The sequence below is a fragment of the Lontra canadensis genome, unplaced genomic scaffold, assembly GCF_010015895.1.
Source record: "Lontra canadensis isolate GAN:19392208 unplaced genomic scaffold, GSC_riverotter_1.0 scaffold19, whole genome shotgun sequence".
NCBI classification, from domain to species: Eukaryota; Metazoa; Chordata; class Mammalia; order Carnivora; family Mustelidae; genus Lontra; species Lontra canadensis.
The window spans coordinates 2,459,588-2,468,945 of NW_022631013.1; the positions used below are offsets into that span (position 1 = coordinate 2,459,588).

Genomic DNA, 9,358 nt, shown 5'->3' on the forward strand with positions numbered 1-9,358 from the left:
CCTGCTGAGTGGGCAGCTGAGAGAGGGAGGCTGCTGTACATTCCAGCTTACTGGATGAGAGAGAGAAGCAACTGACGCACACTGACTAAATTTCTATCCTATGAATTATAAAATGTGAGATGGGGCTCCTAGGCCCACCTATATATCAGTTGAAGCAGAAAAACAAGGGTGAAGCCTACACCATTTAAAGTGCCCGGTTGTTTCTAAAGGTTAGAATTGAGAACCACTGATTCTGATCGTGGTTTTCTTATACCTGTTTTCATAGGCTACTTTCTGTGTGTATATGTGATTTTTTTGTGTCCATATTATGAACATGTATGAATGTATGGCTACATTCATATTCATTGCTACAAAAACATTGACTTTGGCATTTACCCTTATTTCTATAATTCTATCATATTTTTCACTAACCTAAATGAATGATCTTGAATGATATCCTTTCTACTATATTACTCCATTCGGGATTTAGTTGTGTGTCAACTAGACATTAATTACAAAACACATCTATTTCTCTGCTGCATAAAATATGATTAGAATTCCAAAGAGTAAATTAGCCCTTAAGATAATGCATAAGTAATTTATCACATATAACACTTTTCTGATAAAAATATATTGATATAAAATGATAAACACTATTTTGATTAATAGGTTAAATTGAAGTTTTCTTTTAATTCACTTTTTCTATATTACATTTATTAAAAATACTACAGAATTTAATTAATGTTTAACATGGAAAATTGTGTTTGGTAATTGGCTTAATTTTTTTGCTAATTGGTTACATATTAAATCCTCATTTTCATAGAACACTGCTCATTACCAAGAATAATAATTCTAGTCAAGAAAATATTCATCACTTTGTTGGAGGTTTTCTCCCTAACTTAATAAGAAAAAAAAAGTTAATTTTCACTGAATTATTTCTAGTTAGTGATATTAACTTCAATCAGGCAAACTTCTTACCATGTTTAACTTACAGTTTATATATATATATATGGTTATGTGTGTGTGTACTTACCAAAGGCTTTGTATATTTAAATAGAGAAATTGTCATCCAAAAATGCCTGTTGGTTAATTACTTAGTAATTATATTATAGGCTCAAAGTAATATATTTTTATGCATTGTGTTTTTTATACTAGATATAGATTGAAACCAAATCCTGTGGTGATGAGGAATATATTCCTTGATGAGACAAAATATTAATTCAAACACCAATGATTGATATTTCATATAAGCATTCACCTATTTATAGCGTAGCTTGAAATTGACCTGAAATTTCCTATTGGCCTATTGTTAGAGACATATTTGTCCTACGGGTACAGTTTTCTGCTTTTATAAGCCTCTACTTATATAAAAATGATGCATTTTCATTGGTTATTATTGTCAGTCCCACATTAATTGACTTAAATAATAAGCTACAATCTTTGAAAATGTTATAAATTCATGTTTTTCAATGACAAACTATACTTTTACCAAGTTTGCATTTATTTGTGAGGCCTATTATACTTTGATAAGAAAATGTTAATTGAAAACATATCACATCTTTTATTTTTATTTTTTTTTTTAAGATTTTATTTATTTGACAGACAGATCACAAGTAGGCAGAGAGGCAGGCAGAGAGAAAGAAGGGAGGAAGCAGGCTCCCTGATAAGCAGAGAGCCCAATGCAGGGCTTGATTCCAGGACCCTGAGATCATGACCTGAGCCAAAGGCAGAGGCTTTAACCCACTGAGCCACCCAGGAGCCCCATATCACATCTTTTAAAACATGGTTAAATACTTTGAGAAATCTAGAAACAACTCTAAAATAGTTTATATTTGTATAGACAAATATATAACCTTTAAAAAGGTTGAAAATATTTTCCCTCAAATTTAAAGTAACTGTTTTGAGTTTTTTTTTTTTTATAAGATTTTATTCATTTGGGAAGGAGAGTGACAGAGTGCTGGCATGAGTGAAGGGGGAGGGGCAGAAACTCCCAGCTGAGCAGGGAACCTGCTATCAGGAGGGGTGGGCTCAATCCCAGAACCCAGAGAGCATGACCTGAGCAGAAAGCCACACTTAACTGACTGAACCACCCAGGTGCCCCAACTGTAATGAATTTAAACTGATATCTAAATTCTTGACTAGAATAGCTATATCCTTATACATAATAGAATATATACACATATGAATTTCATCCTTTTATTAGAAGTGCGTAAAAGTAGTAATAAGACTACATCAGACAGATAATATAGGACATATTTTCTTAACTGTCCATAAAGAAATAGATTTTGGTTCTTCCCAGTCAATGCAAAATAAGCACCATTATTATGGTGGTTTATAATAATATTAAATATTAAGGCAATATTTTTATGACACAAATTACTTCTCCTTTATATGGTATATCATATGGTCCAATGATACCTCTTTTTGACAACTGTATATCCAATGAGGAAAAAGTAGTAGAGACTTACTTACATGGGAGAAATGATTTGGGTATTTCATCTTTCAGAGGAGTCATAATGAGTACACCTATGCGTTTTGAAATAACCACTGGTGGTATAGTTAGAGAATGGAATAAATTATATTGACAGAGGCTAAACCTCACATAACCACATAGAACTAACCAGAGGTTGTATTCACTTGTCTTTCTGATTCTGATAGAGTTCTTCAGGCATTTCCATTAAAAATCATGAATAAATCTTTATTAAACCCTTTAATCCTCATATGAAACAGAAGAAAAATGAACATATGGAATTGTATTTTTTAATTTTGGGGTGTGTGAAATATAACACACATACAGAAATATCTCCCCCCAAAGTACTGGTTAATGAATTATGACTAAGTGAGTAGCCAGATAAACTCTAAGAAATAAAACCTCTTTAGTGCCTAGAAGCCTCCATTATGCTTCTTCTCATCTGTTTTTCTCTAAAAGGTAATCTTCATCCTGACTTTTATGAAAATAAGTTACTTGGTTTTCTTCAAAATTTTACCACTAAAGTATGTATCTACAAGCAGTATAGTTTTGTCTGGTTTCAAAGAATATATAAATGGAATCATAGAAAATGTTTTATCTGATTTTTTTCACATGGTATTTTTTGTTTCGAGTCACTACAATTCATTTTCATTATATTATTGCATTCTGTGAATATGCTATGCTGTCCTTATTTTAATACTGATGGACACTTCTATTTTGGAACTATCATAAATAATGCTGCTATGAACATTTTTCTAATATCTCTTAGTATACATATTTTTTTCTTCTAAGATACATTTGGAGGAATAGAATTGGTCAGAAAGTACACATTTATACAACTTAAGTAGATGCTGAACTGACTTCTTAAACCCACTTAAGAAAAGTGACTTTCAGAATGATTGTACTAATTAACACATTCCATTCTTTACTGAAACAAACATACAAACTCCTTCATTCCAAAGATACCCATATCTGCCTAAGATGACTAAAAGAGATATGCATACACTTTTACTCCATTCCCAAAAGGAGGTGTTTGATGGTAACTTTTTTTTTCTTTTTCTTTTTTTACGATTTTATTTATTTATTTGACAGAGAGAGAGAGAGAGAGAGAGAGATAGATCACAAGCAGGGGGAACAGCAGGCAGGGAGAGAAGGGGAAGTAGGCTCCTTACTGATCAGGAAGCCAGATGCAGGGCTTGATCCTAGGACCCAGGGATCATGAGGATGGTAACTTCTAGAAACTACATCCAAAGTTGATATCATGGGATGCCTTTCTGAGTTCACAGCTTCCAAATGAGGTTGATTATTCATCCAGTGATTCCAAAATCCACTAACCACTCAGTGAGACCCAGGACAGCATTTTCTTTTGCTTTTTTTTTTTTTTTTTTTGAAGAGCAGCATTGTTTTTAATGAATTTTAGTCCAGAATACAGAGGAAGGTACTAGCTGTTGCCCAACTTGTTAGTACAAGTATAAACAATGGCTTTTTGTTCCTCATTGACGCAAGTTACAGAAGTCTCTCCGATGGACAGGATAAGACACTTGAATCTGGTTTTGAAAAACCAGCCTGAAAACTAGCAGTACTGCTGGCATGTAAAAAGCTTTCCCGTACTCTTTGCCCCACACCCACTCCCATCTAGCAATTCAAGTTCTGAGACTTTCTTGATCAAGAGATTTTGTGAGAAAATTTCTCTTTCGAGACTTTTAGTGTGCCAGGTCATTCTTGATTTTGCTGCTGATGTCCTTGACCTCCGCTGCTGGATGAGGGAGTCATCACAGTTCTTCAGGAGTTCTTCTGAGGCACTTTGATCGTGACCGTTTTCACTTCGGTGTACGCCCGCACTTGCCCAGCTCCGGGCTGCTCCCAGACATCTTGTAGCCACTGAACGGGGACTGGGCCCTAAACACATCATAGCAGTTGACCTACACAGTGCCTGCCTGGAGGGCTTGGGACAGATAATTGGCCTTATCCAAGTCCTTGGTGAAGACAGCTGCAGCCAACCCATACTTGGAATTGTTGGCTCTCCCAATGATTTCCTCTATGGTCTTGAACTTCAGGATCTGCATCACTGGCCCAAAGATCTCCTCCCTGGCGATGGTCATGCTGTCTTGCACGTCTCCGAACACAGTGGGCTGAATGAAGTAGCCACAGTCAGCAGCCGACCCTCCACCACACAGCAGCTTCGCCCCCTCCTCCTTCCCAGATTTGATATAACCAAGGACCTTCTTAAACTGAGTTTTGTCCACCTGCGGCCCTTGCTCAGTTTGGCTGTCAAAGGGGTTCCCAACTACACGAGACTTGGCCCGGGCAACGCTCTGCTCCACAAACTCAGCGTACACATCTTCTTGCACAAAGGTCTGGGAGCCTGCACAGCAGCACTGGCCCTGATTGAAGAACAGGGCGAAGTGGGCCTGCTCTACCGCCCAGTTCATGTCTGCATCTGACATGATGATGTTGGGGCTCTTTCCCCCCAGCTCCAGGGTTACTCTCTTGAGGTTACTGCTCCTTGCAACCTCGGTGGAGCCCGTGAAGGCCACTTTGTCCACATCCTCATGGGAGGCAATGGCAGCCCCAGCTGTGGGGCCAAATCCAGGAATAATATTGACCATGCCAGGGGAAAGCTGGCCTCCTTAATCAGGTTGGCCACATAGAGGGCGGTAAGCAGAATCTGTTCGGATACGTTCATCATGACCACGTTTCCAGTTGCCAGGGCAGGACGCAGTTTCCTGCCTTGCATCAGGAGCGGGAAGTTCCACGGAATGATCTGCCCACACACCCCGATGGGTTCATGGCGGGTATAGCTGAAGAAGTCCCCATCGATGGGAATGGTTTTCCCGTGGTACCTATCAGCCCAACCAGCGTAATAATGGGTGCATTTGAGGACCATGTCCAGATCCACCAGGTAGGAGATGACATAGGGCTTGCCGTTATCCAGGGTTTCCAAGGCTGCTAGGTAGGTCCGGTCCCGCTCAATCAGATCCGCCAGGCGGTTCAGGAGGCGGCCCCTGTCGGACGCATTCATGCGGCGCCAGGGTGAGCCCAGCTGGAAGGCGGCCGGGGCAGCCTTTACTGCCCTGTCCATGTCTTCCTTGTCTCCTTTAGCTACCTGAAGGTGGGGAATGTCTTCTTGCTTACAGCATCATGCCACTCATTGTTTATGAAGATCTGGTTGTAGAAGACTTCAGGCTGCTGATTGGGGGCCGGCATCACCTCGGTGGCGGTGCCCGACAGGAGACGGCGGCCCAGGCGGGGCCCGAGGCTGGCGGCGGCGAGTGCAGCGCCATGCAGCATGCTGCGGAGGGAGCGGGCGCTCAGGTCTGTGTGTCCAGGACAGCATTTTCTAAAGGTGAATTGGATCCAGATTACTTACCTTGGGTGAGATTTGACCTTTGAGATGCTATTCTGTGCTGAAGAGCCTGGTAAGAAGAAAAGTGTCAGAAGGCAGATAGCATCTCAGACCTGAAGTAGACAAGAGGAATGTGGAAGAATATATACATACATAGTGGTTAAGAACTACATTTAACCAAGTAAGTCAGTGTTTATAATTGAAATTTGATAATTCACTTTTCTGTTGTTGCAGTGCACATAGCGCAAATTAAAGGAAGGTGAATAAAATTCATGAATAAACATTTACTTTCTGTAAACAAAAAAAAAAGAAAAGAAAAAGAAAAAAATGTCTTTGGTAGAATGAACCCTTGTTGGGCCAGCCTTTTTACTGAAGACACTCAAATTTCAGTATGAATCTTTTCTTACTTTTCTGCTTCCTAAGTGCCATTTGGTTTCTGGTCAAATAGTCTTCTAGTCCACCTCCTGGATATGTGGTTTTTGGTTGGTGAGCTTGGATCAGTGTGGAGGATTATGCGTGGCTGTCAAGATTCTGAGGAAGTTAGGGAAAGACCAATATGCTGCCATTCAAAATGAGCTTTTTAGCTCATTTCTCTATTTGCAGCCCTGTTTCTAAAATCTGCCCTCAACTAGGGCAGTGATCTTGAGTCTGGAGCCTTTCCAGATCAGTTTCCTCTAGGGGGATACGGTGGGTCCCTCGGCTTCCCTTGCCCCGTTGGCATTTATATTATTATTTCTCTTGTTCTTGTAAGCCCGTTATCACTTCTCCATATACTTTCTTTCTTTTAACAAGTAGAAATGACTTGTCTGCTCTTTTCTCTTCTTTTCTATCCTTGGGTTTATAATAATTTACTGTCACTCGAGTGAGCCTGGGTAGACAGATGAAGTAAATTCGTATAGGCATCCAACCATGTTTAATTAGAAATATGACTTGTTAACTGTGATAAGTAGACTGTAACATCTATGGAGAGAGGATGTGCGGCCATCTTATTTACTGTTCCATACCCATGGTCTAACCCAGTGCCAGGCACATAATTAGTACTCAATAAATATGCATCGAATAAATCAATGACTGCTTCAGAAAGAAATACTTTGGTGATATTTAGATGTCTGTTTAACAGAGTCTGTGTGTTTCCTATCCAAAAGATAGACAAATGCAGACGTAAAGTGGAAGTCATGTTAAACTATTCTGCAGATCTGGCTGAATGGCATGGGTAGACGGACAGTTGCTGTTTAAAATAACTTTGGTTCCATTAGTCTTTCTCTTAGTTGAAATTACCAGATTTGGAAGGCTATTTACATTTAATTCTTTCCTGGGAATACTACTTTATTTACTTATGGGGTATATGGATCACATTCCTGTACCAGTGGTAAATATTTTGAAGTAATTCTTTTTTTCTTTATCCTGAGAAAGTAGGAAGTCAAAGGAGTATTTTTCTTGTTGTGATTTTTAAATGCATCATGATGAATTAAGAAGTCACCCTCCTATACGTTCTGGCTTTCTACTGGTCTGCTTTAATTCTTAGGAAATAGCATTTTTTTTTTTTTATTTGAACATACCTGTCAGGTAACTCTCTATTCTTACAGTCTTGGGAAAACATACACAGGTTTATCCTGAAATACACTGATGAAAGATGTAGAAAGCAGAAACAGGTTTGAATATTCCTCTAGTCCCTCTCAAAATATTAGAATTTCTTAGCATCTTCAATCTGGCACTTTTATGAGAACATGGGCTTGATGAATGAGCACTTATCAGAAAAAAATAAGTTAGATTACTTTATTCTCTATTGTTTTTAAAGAACTTGAGGATTCTAATTTGATTTAGGCCTTTTGACTAATGTTCATATGACCCAGAATTACTTAGAAAATCTGCCTTTGTAGATACCTGCTTATTGGTATATGTTTGATACATCAAAACATTTATAAGAGCAGGCAAATATTCTTCAGAGAAATCATACCCTTCCTAAGTATTCCCTCTGGGGAAGGTAACCAGTTTGGGAGTTAAAAAATTTCAAAAGTATTATGCATGTTTACAAGCGAAAATACCTCAGGAATAGAAAATTTATTGGCAAGTGTGTAATGAGTGGGTAGAGTGTTATATAAACCTATGGTTTCTTACTGCCTGGAGAATCCCAAAGTTCCCTTCCTCTTACCACCTATATACCCTAATTTGATATTAAATTATTGTATAAAGGAAATAAAATGAAGCAGTACCAAAGCCATGATGTGTCTACTTCAGTTCTAAAATTTCTACTTAGTACCCAGATGTAGGTGACACACTCTATAGATAGCCCACAAGCCTTTGCTGTGTTCACAGGATCAAAATTAGTATTGCTACCATCCTGTGACTATGGCCACTCATAATGACTCTTGCAATGTTTATGGATGAAACCAATTCTCAATTATCACCCTGGTAATTGAGCCTGCATTTTTAGCATAAGTGAAAAACCATGGGGGGCCCAAAACTTCACAGTCGCAGAGAAACTCAAAGCCTCCTCACTCTGTCCTTTCTTTATCATTTGACCTTTGTTTTATTTCAAAATCTTGCTCTGATTTGATCACATTCCTCTGTGATTAGAAAAGATCTCATGACATACATTAATTTACCATCATCATCTTACTATCCTTTTTTTCCCATTCTGAGCTATTAGGCCCATTCCCCTTTTCCTGCTTTCCATGATAGAAGCTTTGTTCACACGCCTCTGACCTACCTTTTCCTCTAGAGCATTCCTAATAGAGACATACAGGGAAGTATGTAGAGCTGATACTCTGAATGATAGATATCGGGGGCTACATTTGTCTTTAAGTTGTGCTCTGTCTGTAGACTAAACCCTTCAAAGCCGGAGCTTTGTTTATCCTCATAAATGATATATCCTCATAGCCTAGGGCAGCACATGGCATGTAGTAGGCATTTGGTACATATTTATTGTGTGAATGAATGTAACTGTTTGTGATTCCATTAACGTTGAACTTCCAAATGACAAGGGCTATCTCTTTAGTCCAGCTACTAAGGGGTGTGTCTGAGAATTGCAGCAGGATCTGACTCACGTTGCATCATGAAAGGAAATAATTGACTGTGTTCATGGTTGTCCTTAGCAGCCATATCACAAAAGTGCTTATAAGTGCTTAATTGTCTATGGAGATATATGTGGTGGCATATATGAGAAGCACAAAATTTAGAGGGTTTCACAGACTCCTCTGATGTAGACTTAGACATGGTACACGGATTAAAGGCAGAATTTGGATCAAATGGATGGCAAAATTAAGAAAAAACATTTCTGTTTTTGTGCCTATTTTTCCTCAACAAGGTTATTTTATTAAAAAATTTTCAGAGCAGTGTATATGTATAGTTATAGTTATTATGTGTAATAGTTGCAAAACGGTCAAGAAAATGATAGAAAACCAACCAACCAATGCACACAGAAACAAAACAACCAACATATTCTTGCTGCTGTTTCTATACATCTCTATACATGAACAATAACTGTTAGCAAATTAGTAATTAAAAGCCTATCGAAAATAAAAGGTAGTAGCTTAAGGAAGTTTCTAGTCTTGCTGATTGAG

At 38.4% G+C, this 9,358-nt stretch overlaps 1 pseudogene; it reads right to left on the reverse strand.

Moving 5' to 3' along the window:
• Nucleotides 1-3,842: 3,842 nt before the first annotated feature.
• LOC116869285 lies at nucleotides 3,843-5,740 on the reverse strand (annotated as a pseudogene).
• Nucleotides 5,741-9,358: the final 3,618 nt, after the last annotated feature.